The sequence below is a fragment of the Nelumbo lutea genome, chromosome 6, assembly GCF_056320005.1.
Source record: "Nelumbo lutea isolate HS-2025 chromosome 6, American lotus-T2T, whole genome shotgun sequence".
Lineage (NCBI taxonomy): Eukaryota > Viridiplantae > Streptophyta > Magnoliopsida > Proteales > Nelumbonaceae > Nelumbo > Nelumbo lutea.
Genome location: NC_142689.1, coordinates 50112180 through 50129295, shown reverse-complemented (window position 1 = coordinate 50129295; position 17116 = coordinate 50112180). Strand labels below are relative to the sequence as shown.

Below are 17116 nucleotides of genomic sequence, written 5' to 3'. Positions count from 1 at the left end.
ATTCTATTGCCTCCAAAAAGAAAAAAAAATTATAAATCTCAAAATGAGTTCAGATCTGAATTGCATTAAGCAATCAGAGCTACACTCATCCAAAAAGATTTTGGTTGAATTGCTGTATTTTGTTTTAGCTTTCTTCATTTCTAAAAAAAAAATACACACATATATATATATAGAAAAAGAAAAGAAAAAAAAAACAATGAAAGAATAGCATGAGAGCTTTCAGATCTGAACTTCAAATCTGACTTTCAAATCTGAAACTCAAATCTGAAGTTCAGATCTGAGTTTAGCTGAGTGCAGGTCTGCATTCTGCTAGGTTCAGATCTGAGTTCATCTGAACTCAGACCTGAACCTACTCAATTATGACTGATATTTTGATACATCAGACTTGTCTTATGGCTGAAATTATAGCAAAGAATGAAAGAAATTTGATGTGAATTCAGACTTGGGGTCAGATCTGAGTTCAGTTGGTTGCAAATCTGTTAGGTTCAGGTATGAGTTCAGAACTCAGACCTGAACGTACTCATTTCTGATGTGAATTTGGCATCCCATTCACAATGTGAGATATCAGATTTGCTTCAAGAATCAAAGGGTAGCAAGGAATGAAAAATATTTGAAAGAATGACATGTGAGCCTTCAGATCTGAACCTCAGATTTGAACTCAAATATGAGCTCAGCTGGTTGCATGTCTGAATGCATTTGGGTTCAGATCTGAGTTCAGATAACTCAGACCTGAACCCACTCTATTCTGATGTGAATTCGGGTAGTAACAACACCCAATTCACAATTTGATGCATCAGACTTGCCTCATTGATGAAAATATAAGCCATGAATGGTAAAATCATATCTGAAATGCATGAGAATCTGAGGCAGTATGAATACATGATCTGAAATTTCTTTGAACTTGATGTTTTATTATCATTTAAATCTCTTGCACCCGATCTGAATTGATGTTTGGATTAGATTAGGACTAATGTCTGTAAGGCCTGAAAGGTCCAAAAAGAGCTTTATATTTTATATTGTAATATACCGGCATTCAGATCTGAATCCAGGCTGCTTCAGTATAAACATTGCAGACCTGATTTCAGGTTTCTGCAATCATTGAACATGAGCCACTCAGGCTTGGATGTCCATTTCTAAATTTAAAGTTTTTGTTGGCCAAATCTGTTTTCTAATAAAGTTACAGATATGAAGTGCAGGTGGTTTGATATGAGATCTGATCTGAAATATCTTTGGACTGAGTTTTGTTCTGTAAAACTTCTAACTTCAGATCTGAATCGCAACAATTAACAATACCAAACGTTGCAGACCCGATTTTCAGGTCTTAGCAAGTGTTTGATATGCTTCAGCTATACAGGCTTGGGCTTTAATTGTAGAGCTTAAAATCCTTAAACCAAGCCTAACTTAGGACTGGTTTTAGTTTATTTCAGGTCCTTTTAATATATTTTTTAGATCAGATCTGATATCAGCCCTAAAGCATCACAGATTTGATTCCAACCTTAATGGATGTATATTGCAGTGTATACCAATGAGTGTGTATGAGATATACAGCTCAGATCTGAATTATTATTTGTTAATTTTCTCTAGACTAACAATACCAAAGACTTGCAGATCTGGACTCAACTAAATTGGATCTGAATTCAGATGTTGCAATCGATGGATGTAGATAAAGGAACCTTGAATAAGATGTTGATCTGCTTTTAGTTAGCTACATTTATTTGTTTTAGGATGTAGGTTTGTATATTCCAATACTTCACTATACATTTTCAGTTGTAATAAGGTTAGTTATTTTGTGAATATTGGCTTGTTTATTGCCTTGACTTTTGCAGTTTCTGACAAGCAGAGTCGAGCTGGAGGAAATCCTCTACGACCCGGAGATTGAAAGAACTCTCCGTGTCCGACTAAGAGCAGCCAAACAAGTCTAGCAAGAAGCTCAAGAAGCTCAAGAGGCTCAAGAAATGGCTGAGCAGAGGATTATGATGGACTATGCCAAACCCACTCTCACTGGAGCTGCCTCCATCATTATCAGGCCTAATATTGCTGCTAACAACTTTGAGATCAAACCTGCCATCATACAAATGATTCAAAACATGGTGCAATTCTGTGGATTGGCCCATGAAGATCCCAATGCACACATTTCTAACTTTTTAGAAATTTGTGACACCTTCAAACACAATGGGGTAAGTGATGATGCCATTAGGTTGAGGTTATTCCCATTTTCTTTGAAGGATAAAGCCAAAGCATGGCTGAATTCATTACCGGTAGGATCAATAGCTACGTGGGATGAAATGGCCAGCCGTTTTCTCTCTAAATATTTTCCCCCTTCTAAAACTGCTAAAATGAGGAATGACATCACTACTTTTTTTCAGCAAGAGGGAGAATCTTTATACGAGCCATGGGAACAATACAAGGAGCTGTTAAGGAGAGTTCCTCACCATGGCCTCCCCATTTGGCTGCAAGTGCAGACTTTCTATAATGGTCTTACTGACTCAAATAAGACCATATTAGATGCTGCAGCCGGAGGGTCCATAAATAATAAAACTCCTGAGGTTGCCCATGCACTTATTGAGGAAATGGCAGCCAACAACTATCAATGGCATTCTGAAATAACTCAAACTAGGAAGCAGCATGGCTTGCATAATGTTGATACTTATACGGCACTATCTGCACAAATAGGAGCACTCAGTAAGAAAATAGATGAAATGCATATATCTGCCATGCATGTGCAGCCTCTTAATTGTGAATTGTATGGGGGAGGCCACATCAGTACTGAATGCCAAGTTGGCAATCAGTTCAGGCCATCTACTGAACAAGTTGACTATGTCAGCAATTCGTCAAGACAGCAGGGTTATCAGAGTCACCATACTTTTCATCCAGGATGGAGGGGACATTCAAACCAGTCCTGGCCAAATCAGCATAATTCCAAGCCGTTCCACGAGACTTATCATCAGCTTGAACCAAAGTCCAATTTGGAGGAACTGATGACAAAATTTATAGCAGGTGCAGAAACCAGGTTCCAGAACCAGGAAGCCTCAATCAAAAACCTGGAAAACCAAGTGGGGCAATTGGCACAATTAATCCCTTCCAGACTGCCGAGAACTCTTCCAAGCAACACTGAAGTGAATCCATGAGAGCAGGTGCAAACTATTACCTTAAGGAATGGAAAAGAGTTGTACGAGGTAGAAAAGAAGAATTGGGGTGAACCCAAGGCAGAAACAAGCCTTGGGACCAGACAACAGAAGACTGAACAACCAGAAGCACAACAAGGGATGCACCAGCAGCCACAAGTTCCATTCCCTAACAGTTGCTTGAAATATTTAAAAGTTTACATATTAATATTCCTTTTGCTGATGCTTTAGCCCAGATGCCACACTATGCAAGGTTTTTGAAGAAATTATTGGCAAACAAAAGGAAACTGGGAGATGTGGCTACAGTTGCTTTAAATGAGGAATGTTCTGCTATCCTTTTGAACAAGCTGGCTTAGAAACTCAAAGATCCCGGGAGTTTCACTATTCCTTGTACCATTGGCAGTTTAAAATTTGAAAAAGCTTTATGTGACCTGGGAGCTAGCATCAATTTAATGCCATATTCTATCTTCAAGAAATTAGGGTTGAATGAACCCCAACCCACTAGAGTGGCATTACAATTGGCTGATAGATCCATTAGACATCCTAGGGGATCATAGAAGATGTGTTAGTTAAAGTTGACAAATTCATTTTTCCAGTTGATTTCATTGTGTTAGACATGCAAGAAGATGTGGAGGTCCCGCTTATGCTATGAAACATGCACCCTCTAGTGATGATTCTTGTTTTATGATTGATGCCATTGAATTGACAATTGATGAATGCTTCCAGGTAAGTAGAATAACTGATCCTCTTGAACTCTGCCTTCAGCAGGAAGAACTTGAAGAAGGAGAAAATGAAGAAATAAACCTCATGATAGCATACCTGAATGATAAGCCTCAATTCAAGGGAAAGGGGTTTCTTAAATTAGAGAACTTAGGCAAATTGCCTGGACCATCAGGTAAGCCATCACCCCAAGAACCCCCCACCCTTGAACTGAAGCAATTACCATCCCATTTAGAGTATGCTTTCCTTGAGGAACCATCAGATCTCCCCGTAATAATTTCCATAGCACTGAATCCCTTACAATGAGAAAAATTATTAAGAGTGTTGCGGGAACACAAAAATGCTATAGCTTGGAAGGTAGAAGATATCAAAGGCATTAGTCCATCAATCCGCACTCACAGAATTTTGGTGGAAGAGGACAGCAAGCCTTCCATTCAGCCCCGAAGGCGCCTAAACCCCAACATGAAAGAAGTGGTAAAGGCTGAAATAATTAAGTTGTTAGATGCTGGGATCATTTATCCTATTTCTAATAGTTCTTGGGTAAGCCCTGCGCAAGTTGTGCCCAAGAAAGGGGGTATGACTCTTGTTCCAAATGAGAAAAATGAACTCATCCCTACTAGAACCTTCACCGGATGGCGTGTGTGTATTGACTATAGAAAATTAAATGAAGCCACCCGGAAGGACCATTTCCCTCTCCCATTTATGGACCAAATGTTGGAGAGGCTAGCTGGGCATGAGTATTATTGTTTCTTGGATGGATATTCAGGGTATAACCAGATACCAATTGCACCAGATGATCAAGAAAAGACCACTTTTACTTGCCCATATGGAACCTTTGCATACCGAAGGGTGCCCTTTGGGTTATGCAATGCTCCAACAACCTTTCAGCGATGTATGATGTCTATATTTTCTGATATGGTTGAAAAATTTATTGAGATCTTTATGGATGATTTTTCAGTTTTTGGCTCTTCGTTTGATGCATGTTTGAATAATCTGGAACAGGTGCTTACTAGATGCAAAGAAACACATCTTGTGTTGAATTGGGAGAAATGTCATTTTATGGTGCAAGAAGGCATAGTGCTTGGACAAAAGATCTCTCAAAGAGGTATAGAAGTCGACAAGGCCAAGGTGGAGGCAATTGAAAAACTGCCACCCTCAACATCTGTTCGTTCATTGAGAAGTTTCTTAGGACATGTCGGATTCTATAGGAGGTTTATTAAGGATTTCTCAAAAATTGCCAAGCCATTATCTACCTTGCTTCAAAAAGAAGTGACTTTTGAATTTTCAATTGAACGCCTTCATGCTTTCAACATCTTGAAAGACAAATTGATCCATGCACCTATCATGGTAGCACCAGATTGGACCCTCCCATTTGAATTAATGTGTGATGCGAGTGATTCTGCTATAGGAGCTATTTTAGGACAAAGAATGAATAAACATTTTCAGCCAATTTACTATGCTAGCAGAACCTTGACTGGACCCCAACTCAATTACACCACCACAGAAAATGAGCTGCTAGCAGTAACATTTGCACTTGACAAGTTTCGTTCATATCTGATATTATCCAAGGTTGTTGTCTACACAGATCACTCGGCATTAAGGCACTTTTTTACCAAACAAAACTCAAAACCAAGACTGATCAGGTGGATCCTTTTATTGCAAGAGTTTGACATTGAGATTAGAGACATAAAGGGTGCTGCAAACCTGGTTGCTGACCATCTCTCCCGATTAGACAAGGTAAGCTCAAAAGAGGAGATAACCAACAACATTCGAGAAGAATTTTCGGATGAGCAGTTGTACTCAATATAGAAATACTCATATCCTTGGTATGCTAATTTTGCTAATTATCTACCTGCACAAGTCCTTCCTCCTAACCTTTCATATCAATAGAAAAAGAAATTCCTTTCTGATGTAAAATACTATCTGTGGGAGGAACCCTTTTTGTATAAATTGTGTGCAGATCAGATCATAAGGAGATGTGTCCCTGAGGAGGAGATGGAGTTGGTACTCCAATTTTGCCATGATAAAGAAGCAGGAGGACATTTTGGAGCTAGTCGCACTGCAGCCAAGGTTTTGCAATCAGGTTTTTATTGGCCAACACTTTTCAAAGATGCCCATAGGTATGTGTCCACATGTGACAAATGCCAAAGATTGGGAAACATTTCCCGACGGAATGAAATGCCCCTTTCCAATATTTTGATATGTGAAATCTTTGATGTTTGGGGTATAGATTTCATGGGACCTTTCCCAAATTCTTTTGGGAATAAGTACATCCTCATTGCAGTTGACTATGTATCCAAATGGGTAGAAGCCATGGCTTTACCCACAAATGACTCAAGAAGGGTGGTACACTTCCTAAAGAAGCTATTCTCCCGATTTGGCACTCCGCAAGCTATAATTAGTGATAGGGGAACTCACTTCTACAATAGCCAATTTGAGAGGTTAATGCAGAAATATGGAATTACACATAAATTAGCTACCCCTTATCACCCTCAAACTAGTGGCCAAGTGGAGTTGGCTAATAGGGAATTCAAAAGAATTCTGGAAAAGACCATAGCATCTGCCAGAAAAGATTGGTCCATCAAATTAGATGATGCATTATGGGCATACAGAACTGCGTTTAAGACACCCATTGGCATGTCCCCCTATAGATTGGTCTTTGGTAAAGCATGCCATTTACCAGTTGAATTAGAACACAAGGCCTATTGGGCTCTTAAATTCTTAAATTTTGACGTTCAGGCCACAGGGGCTAAAAGGTGGTTGCAATTGAATGAATTGGATGAATTCAGACTTGCCACCTATGAGAATGCCAAAGTTTATAAAGAAAGAATAAAAAACTGGCATGATAAGAACTTGCTGAGACGGGACTTTTATGTAGGCCAACATGTATTGTTATATAATTCCCGTCTCCGCTTGTTTCCAGGTAAGCTGAGATCCAGGTGGTCTGGACCCTTTACCATTTCACAGGTTTTTCCCCATGGGGCTATAGAACTCACCCACCCGGTTCAGGGCACGTTTAAAGTAAATGGTCAGTGCCTGAAACCATATTTAATGGGCGGTACTGTACCCCCTCCATCCACTGTTTATCTTGATAACCAATAATCTTTTATGCTTGCTCATGAACAGGTTAAGGCATCTTTTTTTCATTTATCTTTTTAGAATATTAGTTAGGAAAATAAAGTTCTTTTTCTCAAAATTCCAATTCTTTAAGGACTCAGTTCATCATTTTCTTTAGTTTGCTCTAGCAAGTGTGATTCCCTAATACTACGAACATTGAGGACAATGTTCATCTTAAGTGTGGGGGAGTGAGCCCGAGTCTAGGGTATGGGGGCTGAAACCATGCACCTCATTCACCCCAACACATATATGCAGGCAATGACATAACAAAAAAAAAAGGGGCTGGAACTCCTCAAGTTCATTACTATCTATTTGATGATTTTTAAGAAAGAATTCAATAAGTTGAGGGAGACTGATGTACTTGTTAAGTTTTTATTCTTGTGAATGACCCAATTTGATATATGCATGAGAAAAGGGGAGTTGAATATGCCTTTCAGCATGACTAGCCTTAACTATCTTCATGTGTATGGAAACCCTTGATTTCATGGTTAATGGTCAAGAGAGCTAGTGCACATCTGAAGTGCTGATTCTTGAGGTTCAATAATTGCAAAGAAAATGCCAAATTGACTCCGCTATTTTGAGATGAATAGTAAAACTTGCAGCTCAGAACATGAGTCCTATTTACCTACCTCAAGTAAGTGACCAGTGTGAGATGGAGCATAAGATGCACTCACACCAAAAAAAAAAAAAAAAAAGAAAAAGAGAGAGAAAAGTGTGTGAGATGGAGCATAAAATGCACTCACACCGGAAAAAAAGAAGAAGAAAAGGGTGAGATGGAGCATAAGATGCACTCACCCTTAGAAATAAGTAATTGTGGTGACAACTGAGGTTCAAAGGGGCACTCTAAAGTTGAACTCTCATTGAGATTTAGTAACATATGTGAAACGTAGTGAAATTTGATTATTAACCTTGACAACTAAGGAGCTGATTTATATATGAATTAGGAGTGAAGGCTAGACTATGATGAAATTCATATTCTCCTTTCTTTGGATCTTATACTTATGTTAAATGGTAATTTACAAGAATAAGAGCTGAGCACTTACAAAAGTTCCCTGACTACTCAATGCATTTCTATCTTAAAAAATTCACCAGGTAAATGATGAGAACAAAAGGGGGGGAATGTTCAGTTTATGGCTGATGTCTTTGCTTGAGGACAAGCAAAAGCTTAAGTGTGGGGCTATTTGATGAACCTACAATTTATCTATAATTTTTGAGGACTTTAGCATGGATTTTTATGCCGGTTTTATTAATTTTTGGCTTAATTTAGCTTAATGCTAAGAATAAGTTTCAGGGGTAATTAATCCAAGAAAATGAAAGAAAAAGGCAAGAAAAGAAGGTTCGAAAAGACCAAATTTGGCCCAGCCTGGTTGTGGAAGTAAGAGAGAGCACTTCGGCCCAAGAAGAGCAAGTGGATTCCTTGAAAAAACCCAAGAAAAGAAAGCCTAGCTAAGAATAGAATTCGGCCCAGTAAGGAAGGCCCATTCTCAGCCCAAAAGAGCAGCTCAATGTATAGCTATCATGTGCTAAGAGAGAGCCTAAGTGCAACCCAAATAGCAGCCCTTAGGAGGCTTTCAAGAGAGCTCTAGAAAGTTCAAGAAAGGGGTGTAATACACCCCATTCTAGAGGCTTCAAGAAGAGGCAAGAGCCCCCTTGAAAAACTATATAAGGAGGCCTCTAGAAAGTGAGAGAGGTGTTCAATTGCTGGAGAGGAAGGCTCTCCCACTCTTAGAGGTTCGGCCACCTTGAGAGAAGGGAAGAGAAGAAGGTTAGGCGCAAGGAAGAAGAAGAAGAAGGGCTGAAGGAAGTTCAAGGCAAGCAAGCTAGAAGAGAAGGTGAGTTCGAAATTGGGGATTTGTGATTCAAAGATCATTTATAATAACTCAATTATAGTTTCATTCTCCTTTAATTTGAATTCTGTTTCTTTGTTATATTTTCTTTCTTCTTTCTCCTACTTCCATTCTTCCTTGATGTATTTCAGCTTGTAAAATTTCAGTTCAGCAATCTAATTCTTTTTGATTCATTCGAATGGTCATGAATTGTATTTGGAGTTTCTTGAATAAGGGTGTTATTGTAGATTAATTCGGCCAACTAACCTTCAAAACTCAGATCTGAGATTGCAAGATCTGAATTGCTTGAAAGAGAATTCAGATCTGCAATTTTGAGATTGGCCGAATGGATCTAAAGCTTGGAATTCCTAGAGTGCTTGAGAGAGACTCTAGGAATTCAGATCTACTATTCAAGAACTGAATTGGATGCAAGATTAGAAATAACTTGCACAATTTAGTTGGTGATCAATTCTGTTTTGAATTGATGCCTTAGAAGTGTTTGAAGAAATGCATGCATGTGGATTAGATTTTTGTTAGAGATTGAAGAATTGTCACTCATGCATAGGATGAACATGCGCTTGAGAGAGGCTGTTCATGACCTTGGGGTTTCACCAAACCAAGGCTCAATTATGATTTATTCGAATGATCCAAATTGATAGATTGCTGAATTCTGAGATTGACATTTACTGCTTACTCTTCTAACCAGATTTGAAGGCAATTGGGCCAATGATTTAGATAGATTTTAATTTAGGATTTTTTTTTTAGCTTTCATTAAAGTTTTGATTTATTTGTTAATCAGATAAGAAGTACTCAATTTAGTATTGATACTTGTTTCCTAAATCCTTGTGGAAACGATACTTCACTCACTACTTTATTACTTGAACGGCTAGTGCACTTGCTAGTGTCACAATGAGCCACACATCAAGCTTCCCTAAGACCCTCACATCTCTACCTCTTTTTCTCAATCTCGAGGAAGATGGGATTGCAAATTTTCCAATATTTCAGAGCTTTAAGCAATGAAACTAAACTAAAAGCAAAGAGATGAAGGAATGAAAGGCTTACCTCTCATGTATGACCTTGAAACAAGCTTTCCATTAGCCAAAAGGATTTCAAATGAAACTTGAACAAGGTAGGAGCTAGGCTGGGCATTTCTGGTGTTGAGACTAGAAAATGGAGGATGAGGCTTGAGCTTGGCTGCATTGATTCCAGGATTTCAAGCAAGTTGGGTGTGTTACAAGAGTTGGAAAGATCTCTCTGCCCTCTTCAAACTCTAGCTGAGCTTCTATTTATAGAGAAAATGGAGCAAGATGGGCTAAAACTCATCCAACTACAGTGTCTATAGCTCAATAGAGTTTTTTTCACAGAAATGGGCAAGGATTTTGAGAGAAAGGGGCATGTAGTTGATCCTTCCTTCTTTGTACAACAAATCTTCTTGGTTTTGGGTGGTTTCTCATGGGTTTCATGCATCCAATGAGGGATTGGGGCGTGCCAGACATTGCAGCCCCGTATTTAGGGCTGACAGTGGCAAAAAAGCATAAATTTGAAGAACTTTTAAATGCTACTTTGTCTTTTCTTGATTTTAAGTAGAGGCTTGTTTGACATTTTGGGTTTTTTAAGCCTATTAGGCTCAAAATCACTGGTCCAGGTGTTTTAATGGGGTTAATTAAGAATCTGACATCAGTCCTCACCCACTTAAGATCGTAGGTTGGATAGCTTATGTGGCGGTTTAATCGGGTGCATCAAAAAGCTATCTCTCTAGTTTAATGGTCAAACAGATGAATTTGGTAATGAAAATTAGTGTATTGGGGTTTCTTGGGTCTCTGAACCCAGTGGTGAGGTCTGACCTGACAAATGGGGTAGGGAAGATTGAGATCTGTGGCTGACAAGTTCGAATCAATAAGATTTGTTAAAATCGAATCTTTGTTTGATGAAGGGTCAAATGAGGGAATTTTGGAATGAAATTTGGTGGGTAGGCATTTTCAGACATCCCAAATCTGATGGAAGTGACGGATCATTGATCAGAGGTGTGGATTTACTAGTTTAGTTCAGATCATGGTCTTAGTCTATGATTTTTCAATCAACGAGAGGGCCCGAATGGAATCTTTCTTTTTCAATGGCCAAATGGAGGTGTTTAGTTGAGAAATTTGATGTGCTGGGATTCTTTGAGTCACTGAACATGGTGGTGGGGTCTGATTAGTCAAATAAGGCTTGGATAATGGAAATATCAATCTTGCACTAAACCAGACATATTTGAAACCAACCAAAGAGGGAGATGTATACTTGATATGGATACCACAAATGCCGATCCCAAGGTGGAAGTTCACACCCAAACCAGTCCTAAAATCAGCCTCCACTGAACATGGCGCATCATATTCTTGAAGCTAGTTTAGCAACACAGTTTTCAATAAAACTGTATCCAACTCCATGGGTCGAATTAAGGAGGTGAGCACAAAATTTCTCTAGAATTTTCTTGCAAGAATCAGAGAAAAAACTGATGTATATCAGTCTGAAATAGCTGAGGTCAAACTGGGAGACTAAAGGGTGTAGAGAAGACCAAAAACTACAAAAATATGAAGTTTTCTTGGACTGGTCCACCCCCTCCTCTTTTATAATCTCTTATGGAGCTATATCCTAATCTAATTAGGAGATAATCCAGATCTAAAGATCTAGGTCCATCAGCTATAAGGCTCACGACCCAAGGGTGTTGCATGACCAACTTAGGCCTGATTTGTATGGCACGGGACCCCACAATGACCTCACATAAGTCCTCATGATTTCATCCCAGCCTCTGTGAAAAGGCCTAGCCAAATTCACTACAAAATGCAATGAACCCCTAAGCACATCATAATGGGCTCAAAATAAGCCCAACATTTACACTTAAGTGATCCTTGAATTCAGCCATCCTATGAAGACCCAAGGAAAATGGGTTTAATTAAGATAAAGCCCATAAGGTAATCAGCCCTATAATGGTTTCTTACACTTAACCTTTCGGTCCATAATGATCAAACACTGCTCAACATGAAAGGACCTCTCCCTTGGCTGCAAGGTACAGTGTCAAACTCTCTGCTTGGATGGATCCTGGGAATTAAAACCTTTTGCAAACATTTTTCATAAAAACATAATATATATATACATATATATATATGAAGGAAGGTGTAGTCCATCATATGGATGGCCAAACCATGCTGGACGGTTGGGCGAAATTTCAAAAAAATTTCTTACACTTTCAAAGCCCAACTTTAGAAAAAACTGCATTTTACAAGGATTGTTTTTGTACCAAAGCATGATCAGATTTGAAACCAAAAGGAAGGAAGAAGTACACCTAATACAAAATCCATATATGTAACTCCCAAAGTGGTAGTTCATGCCCAAATTGAATCCCAAAACTAGCTCCCATTGAAGATGGTGCAGCTTTGAATGAAGTCATTTAAGCAACGTAGTTTTCAACAAAACTACAATCCAACTAGATGAATCGAGCAAGGGAGGTGAGCATAAAATTTCTCTGATTTTTCTTGCAAAAATACGAGGTGCAACTGATAAAGATCAGTCCAAGAAACTGGAGGTCGAACTAAGGTTTCTGGGCAGCAAGAGCAAAGAGAGAACTAAGAGCAGAAGTTGTAATTTGGAGCAGTTTGCCCTCTCCCTTTTTAATTCTTAAAAGAGCACCACTCCTAATCGAATTAGGAGGCTTGTAATCCAAATCTTTATTTGGATCTTGAATTTATAAGTGGATAAGAATTATCCTCTTATGAGAATGGGTGCTCCTGACCCATATCCAAACCCACATTTGCCTAAGTCACATGACAACTTAAGAAGTCATGTGACAATTTTATTAATCTTAATAATCATGGGCTTTAGGCCCATTAAGCAAGTGGCTCACGTCCCAAGATGGTTATTGGCCCATTTAGGTTTAATTTGTATGGCATGGAACCCAACAATGACCTTACATAAGCCCACATGTGTTTGGCCCAGCCTCTATCAAAAAGCTTGGCCGAATTCATTGTCAAGCATAGTGAACCCTTGAGTCCATCAATATGGGCTCTTAATGTGTCCAAAATTTTCAGTTAAATGGTCTCTGGGTCCAGCCATCCTATGAAGTCCCAAGGATAATGGACTTAAGTAAGATATAGCCCATCAGGTAAACAACCCTTAATGGTCTCTTACACTTAACCTCTTAACCCACAATGATCAAACACTACCCGATAGGGAAGGACCTCTCCCCTAGTCGCAAGGTACAGTGTTGCATAGAAGCACACCAATGATAATATAAAACAATTAAGTACTTTTGTTCATTTACAATAAATGTATCTATACATTACTCTGATTGGAGCTAAGGGCATACACTGTCTAATAGCTCCCACTTGCACTTGGGTCCAATCTGGTATAAGCCTTAGTCCCAAACTATCCACGTGTTTCTTAAACACTTTGTGTATTAGTAGCTTAGTCAATGGGTCTGCCACATTCTCCATTGATGCTACCTTCTAAATCTGGATGTCCCCTCTACTAACAATCTCTCGAAGTACGTGATACTTCCTCTCAATGTGCATTGACTTCAAGTGTGCTCTGAGCTTTTTAGCCTAAGCAATGGCTCCAATGTTCTCACAAAATAGTGCAAAGGGTGATGTGATGGATGGAACAAATCCTAATTCTTGGATGAACTTCTTGATCTTAATTACTTCTTTGGCAATTTCACTTGTTGTAATGTAGACTTTCTATCATCTGGATGATGTATCATCTAGAAGGGCAGGAAGAGGCTGAAGGGATGGGAGATCCATCATATGGATGGCCGAACCATGTAGGGTGGCTGGGTGAAATTTCAAAAATTACTTTTTCCCATCTAGGAATCCTATTCATTGATTTAGAAAAACTGCAATTTTTAAGGTTCATTCTTGAAACAAACTAGACCAAATCTGAAATTAAGATTAGGGATAGGAATACCTGATACGAAATCCACACAAAATGCTCCTCCTAATGTAGGTGTTCACACTCAAGAGAGTACCAAATCCTTCATCCACTAAAGATGACACAGCTTAGGATGAGGCAGGATCAACAAGTGGTTCTTTACCAAGAACCTCAGATTCTAAAGCAAGAATCAAATGAGGTAGTGAGCACAGTTTTAGAATTGTTTCTTCCACCGAGAAACAATATCAAGATCGAATCTTGATCACTTCCAATAGATGGTGATCGAATAGGGTAGGGCGACAAGAGTAGAGAGAGAATAGAAAAGTAGAAAGCAGTCAAAATGTGTGTGTATTTTTCAGTTTCCCTCCTCTTTACATATAACCCATAAAGAGTCAATATCCTAATCTAATTAGGAGTCTCTTGATCCAAATATTATTTGTATATGAACTATTTAAGTGATAAGGATAATCCCTTATCTTATCTGCAGATCAAGATCAACTAATCCTAATCAAATTAGAAGTTTTCTGATCTAAATTTCTATTTGGATCTGGACTCTTTAAGTGGATAAAAGTTATTCTCTTATCCTTATCTGCTAATCCATACCTAGATTCACCCATATTTAATTAATCCAATTAACCTAATTTGAAATGGGCTTTAGGCCCATTAAGCTTTTAGGATCACTTCATTTTAATGTTGGCTAGTTTGGCTCTCTTTGTATGGTGTGGGACCTTATCATTAATCTCCACATCAGCCACATGGGTTCAATTTAGCCTCTGTTACAAGGCCTAGCCGAATTTACTACTGAATACAGTGAACCCCCTGAGTCCATCAGTATGGGCTCTTAATGGGCCCAACTATTACACTAACTGGTCCTTGGGTCCAGCCATCTTATGAAGGACCAAGGACTGTGGGCAGATGTGAGGTTAGCCCATCAGGTTTATTATCCCTAAATGGTCTTACACTTAACCTCTCAGCCCTTAATGATTATACACAGCCTGACAAGAGAAGACGTCTCCCTCAGCTGCAAGGTACAGTGTTGCACTCTCTACTCACATGGATCCTGGGAATTAAAACCTTTTGTAAACATTTTGTAAAACCATAATATATATATATATATATATATATATCCATATAAATATATTTTGCAAAACAAATTTCAACAAGTTTGAAATCAACTAGCGGCAGTTTAGGCTTCCATCAGAGAGATTGCATTCCCGGATCATTCACTTTATCCGACAAAGGGGCTGATCTTGTCACTATGATCACCTAGTCAAGTGAATTCTTAGATTGTCCAAACATACCTAGGTTTTCATGCCCTCTAAGAATCTCACTAATTAGCATATCAAAGATAGCCCAATCCAACACCAAGTGCAGTACCATAATCGAGTTTATGGGTTAGGTGTAGCATTCTAGTTTTTCCTATCTATCTCTAAGGTCTAGGGCATTACTAGAATTTGGTCCAATTCAGGGTTTCAAGAAAACCCACATTGCATGTACCTTAGGTCTCACCCTAGTAGTTGAGACAAGCCACCCAAACCAACTTGGCAGTACATTAGTGTTAGCCTTGGCAGGATAAATCTCCCCAGATTTATCCAACGACTGTAAAGATTCTATACTAACACGAGTCTCATAAGTGTCTAGTTTAAGGGTATTACACAAAAACACACCAATATAACATGAATCACATATGTGCTTTATTCATTTACTATAAATGTCATAAAGTACATCAATTTGATTGGAGCTAAGGGCATACATTGTCTAACAACTCTCACTTGCTCTTAAGTCCAATTGGGTACAAGCCAGAGTCCCAAACTATCCACGTGTTTCTCAAACACTTTCTGTCTCAATAGCTCAGTCAATGGGTCTGCCACATTCTCTGTTGATGCTACCATCTGAATCTAAATGTCCCCTTTACCAATAGTGTTGTCATACAATAGTGGTAGGATTCCAAATTCTAAGACAAATCACTTCATCCATTAGGAAACCTCACTTACGGTAGTGTGCTCAACTTGGGTTGTGGACTGCCATTCTTACTACATAGGACCCCATCATGAAGATGTAACCAGATGTAGACATTCTATCATCTGGGTCTAAATGAAAATTGGCATCGGTATACCCTAGGTTCTGTAGTAAATTACCATCGAAAGTAGAAATAACTCTTTTTCCTTTCAAGGTGTTTGAGTATGTTCATTACAGTAGTCTAAGGCTTTTGTCCTAGGTTAGAACGGTATCTGCTTACCACACTCATGGCCTAAGCAATTTCTAGCTGAGTGCACAAAATGGCATACATGATGCTCCCTACGGCTGAGGCATAAGGAACCTCTCTCATGCCCTCAATCTCCTTGGGAGTCTTGAGAGACATATTCATGGAGAGAGTGACTGTTACAGAAAGGAACATTTACTTTCTTAGAGTTCTCCATACTGTATCTTTTGACAATCTTGTCAATGTAAGCATATTGGGATAATCCTATTATCCTTTTTGATCTATCTCTATAGAGTCAAAGTCCCAAGATGTAAGAGGCTTCTCCAAGATCTTTCATGGAGATTTGATGTGAAAGCCATAATTTCATTTTAGTTAACATTCCCACATCATTCTCAATGAGTAGAATGTCATCTACATACAAAACCAAGAAAGTAACCTTATCTCCCACTGTCTTCTTGCAAACACAGGGCTCATCCGGATTCTGCTCAAAGTCAAGTTGTTTGATGGTAGAGTCAAACGGATGTTCCAGCTCCTAGAAGCTTGCTTAAGTCCATATATGGATCAATTATGTTTACACAACATGTGTTCCTGACTTGCAGCAATGAATCCTTGTAGTTTCTACATGTAGATAACTTCAGTAAGATCTCCGTTCAAGAACACGATTTTGACATCCATTTTCCAAATATCATAGTCATGGTATTTTGCTACAGCTAGCAAGATTCTAATGGATTTAAGCATGGCCACTGGTGAAAAGGTTTTCTCATAGTCGATTCCCTCTTTCTGAGTGTACCTTTTCGCTACAAGACGAGCCTTGTAGGTCTCAACCTTACCATCGGGGCCCTTTTTCCTCTTGTAAATCTGTTTGCAACCAATTGCTTTAACCCTAGGGTGTGGATCTACAAGAGTCCAAGCTCCATTGGTCTTCATTGAGTCCATCTCAGCTCTCATTGCATTTACCCACTTCAAAGAATCTATGTCCAACATAGCCATAACGAACTGGAGGCATGAATATCTAGGTAGACCTTCTAGCTTGGTTATTATCTAGAGTCTGTGGGACATCTCCCACTACCCTTGAGCACTCCTCACCAAGAATAACTTCCTGATGATGATTGTTCAGGATGTAATCTTCCTCCAAGAGATGGGTTTTTTTACTGTAAAACATTTTTTGCTCTTTTGGGTTATAGAATAAATATCCTATAGAGCCTTTGGGGTATTCTACAAAA

The 17116-nt window shown here is 38.9% G+C and overlaps 1 non-coding gene across 1 annotated transcript; it reads right to left on the bottom strand.

Moving 5' to 3' along the window:
* Nucleotides 1-2333: 2333 nt before the first annotated feature.
* Nucleotides 2334-2440, bottom strand: LOC148848855 (small nucleolar RNA R71). Its single transcript, XR_016101573.1, has one exon. It is a non-coding gene; the product is annotated as a small nucleolar RNA R71 (small nucleolar RNA).
* Between the last annotated feature and the right edge of the window lie 14676 nt (nucleotides 2441-17116).